The following is a 3,813-nucleotide window of genomic DNA, read 5'->3' as shown; positions in this document are numbered from 1 at the left end:
TGGTTATTAATTGGCCATAATGCAGGGTCTTCTAGAAGGAACTGTGGACCGCCAAACCATATTGAATTATTCAATTCATCCACGTTACAACCCCGAGACACTTGATCCGCAGGATTTTGTTTCGTTGGCACATGTCGCCAATGTACTTTGTCAGTCAACTGTTGGATTTCGGACACTCTGTTTGCGTCGAAGGTTTGTAGTGAAGATGGATGTGTTTTAATCCAATGTAAAACGATTTCAGAGTCTGTCCAAAATGTAATATTTTCGAAATGTCGACTCAACATAGGCGCTACTCTTGACCATAATTTCGAAAGAAGATGTGCTGCCGTGAGCTCAATACGCGGAAGAGATTTGGTCTTCAGCGGAGCCACTCTAGACTTTGCAGTAAGCAGCATGCATTTAATACCACTAGCAGATTGGCTTCGTATGTATATGCAGCATCCGTACGCCCTTATTGAGGCGTCGGAGAAGCCATGTATTTGGCAGATGGCACTTGACTCAACGTTTTCGTAACGAGGAATGCTTATCGATGAGAGCTGCATTAGGTTGGCTTTAAAGTTCTGCCAGCTAGTGTCAAGGCGCAATGGAATCGACTCATCCCAATCTAGGTTTTGGAGCCAATAAGATTTTTGCTTTGATAACTAGTGGGGCTAGTAATGCAAGAGGATCAAAAAGGCGAGCAGAAACTGACAATATGTTTCGTTTAGTGGCTCGCAGATCATTAAAATTGTCATCTAAAACAAATCGAAACAAATCCTATTTCGGCAACCAGTGGATTCCTAACGTTTTAGTGGAACTTTTGTCATTGAAGCTTAATGACTTTCCAGTGCAATCACTGTCGAAATATTTAGGCTGGTTCGAAAACCACTTCGATAAGGTGAATCCTGCCGAGTTTAATATTTTAATTACCTCTCTTCTCAAAAGATCTAGAGACTCAAAATTTTCGGACCCTGTTAATAAATCATCAACATAAAAGTCCCTTTTGATGGCCAATGAACCGAGTGGGTATTTCATTGTATTGGCATCACGGAGCATTTGCAAACACCGTGGTGCGAGAAATAGAGCAGGCGCAGTGCTGTATGTTACGGTGTTAAGACGAAAAATTTGAATTTGCTCAGAAGGATGCTCTCTCCACACAATAAGCTGACAATTTCTGTCTTCTTAATGCATAATTATTTGACGGTACATTTTAGTAATGTCCGCTGTTAGTGCATACTTATGTAAGCGAAAACGAAGAAGAGTTGAGTATAGCTCTTCTTGGATGGTTGGACCTACCATCAAAAGTTCATTCAACGCTATTAGAGTTGAAGATCGACTCGAGGCATCAAATACAACACGTAATTTGGTTGTTGTGCTCTCGGGCCTTAAAACGCATTGATGCGGAATGAAGTAGTGTGGCTCACTCGGTATCTTATTGTTTGTTGGGCTCATGTACTCCAGTGCTCTATATTCATTCATAAAGTCCAGATACATTTTAAGAAGTTCTGGATCTTTTAATGTCCTTCTCTCCAGGGCCTGAAACCGCCGAACTGCGGTTTCATATGAGTGACCGAGTAACTTACGGTCAGCTTTAAAGGGCATTCCGACTTGAAGCCGTCCTGAAGGCAATACTTGAGTAGTATTAACGAAAAAATTTTCACACTCTTGTTGCTCTGGTGTGAATTTGATGCCATTTGATTCTAAAGGTAATTCTTCTAGAGCCCAAAATTTTTGGACTACTGAATCTATTGACGTACAGTCTTCGTCAGCTTGGCATAATGTGCTATGTAATTTGGGAGGAGAACTTAGATTGCAGACGTATTTGCCAGATACAACCCACCCTAAAAGGGTTTTCTGTAATGTTGGTTGATTAGGACCATTTTTAATTTGGCCGACAGCTAGGAGATCGAAAAATATTTCTGCACCCAATAAGATGTAAACTTTTTTACATTTGTAGAATTCTGGATCCGCCAATTCAATATTGTGCGGAATTTTCCAGCCATTAATATCGATTTTGTGGTCTGGATGATTTGCCGAAATACTTCGCATTATCCAGAATTCCGCCGAAAATTCGTAATTGTTTACCCGCAACTTAACAAACGCGCTTAATTTTGCCCCCACTTTCGTATTGGAATTGCCGATCCCTATTACGTTTAATGTTTTCTGTTGTCGTCGAATCCGCAACTTCTGTGCCAAGTCCTCCGTCATGAAGTTGACCTGGGAGCCTGAGTCCAGCAACGCTCTCGCAGGTAGGTACTCTCCACAACTGATCCTCATTGGAATCACTGCTGTTGCCAACATGACCCGAACCGGCATACTGGTTGTATGCATGGCATGAGTGGTTGATGGCTGCGGATGAGGTGCAGCGGGGAAGGAAACCGGATACTGGTGCAATAATGTGTGATGCGATCGATTGCACACACGACATCTATCCGCTCTGCACTTAGAGACAGTGTGTCCCTTGCGCAAACAATTTATGCATAGGGGCACCGATTTCACGAACTCGAACCTCTGCTGCACCGGAAGCGCCTTGAAAGTGGGGCAGGAAGTCAAATAGTGGTCCTTGGATTTACACTGCTGACAAAGAGACTGCCTCGTATTTGCTGCAACTAGCGCCGATTTGGTCCTGTCCATATGTTGTTGTTTCCCATGACTCGCACTACTTGTTGGTATGGGCTTCGTCCTTGAATTTTATGCTCCTTTGGCTGATAGCTGCTGGAATCTTCGATTTAGGGTGGCTTTACATTCTTTCCACAGTGGCAGCTTGTCATAATCCAGCTGTTCCTCCCATTTGGATCTGGTAGCTGAGTCGACCTTTGTCATCACTATGTGTATAATAATAGCGTTTGTTATATGTTTCTCATCGCCCAGCGATAGCAATGAGTCATACACCGCTGACACTTCGTCAATCATTGATCCCAATGAAGGAGCGGATGGCTTTGGGATGGTAGGCAGCTCAAAAAGTTTAGATATTGTATTGAAGAATATCAAACATTTGTTATCATAAACTTTTTTGGGACTTGCCAACGCTTTCGGGTAATTTTCATCCGACATCTGAAACGCTTTAACTGTTCCCAAAGCCTCTCCAGATAGTTAACGACATAGCCTCGCTCCGGGTCACACACACTCACATACATCTTATCTCCTAATATACATTCCGAACAAAGGCGAACTATGTATGTAAACCGATAGAACTCGCTTTGACATGCACTATCAGTCGAACAATAGAAATGAACATGCATTATCTAGAAAGGCATTCTCAACATGTAAACAACAAACATCTGGCAATGGAATAATCCACTGCGATAACCAACTCCGCATCTCAAGTAATAGCAAGATAGCAGATATCGAATTACAACAAAGAAGTCGCATGCAGATAACAGCAGCCGCATTTCATTAGTATAAATAGCTGTAAGATCTTATATTAAAATTTAGTTCTTAAGAATATCAATAAAGGCACGCATTTCGGCGTATAAATAAAATTGTTTAAATTCTTGAACTCATATCGTGTAAACGATATTAACTGGGGGCTCAACCAGTTTGTAAGCCATCTCTATCCATTGAATAAAACGATAGAAAAAATTCCACGGGAAGTAGGACTTCCAGCACTAGATCTTTGAAAAAGGTGCTTAAAATTGAACAAAGATAAAATTAATATTCCTGCAAAATCTGGAAAAGAATAACGGATAAGTCTTGATATATAGATAAAACAGTCAAGCAACGTTATATCAACGGATATCCCAACACGCTAGAATCTCAAAAAAGGAGACAAAAGCCGTTCAATTTGCGTCGTCCCCTATTGAACACCGACGTCAAGATGACAACACAAGAAAT

The sequence above is a fragment of the Bactrocera dorsalis genome, chromosome 6, assembly GCF_023373825.1.
Source record: "Bactrocera dorsalis isolate Fly_Bdor chromosome 6, ASM2337382v1, whole genome shotgun sequence".
Taxonomy (NCBI): Eukaryota; Metazoa; Arthropoda; class Insecta; order Diptera; family Tephritidae; genus Bactrocera; species Bactrocera dorsalis.
The sequence above is the reverse complement of the archived record's forward strand: the minus strand, read 5'-3'. Positions refer to the sequence as shown.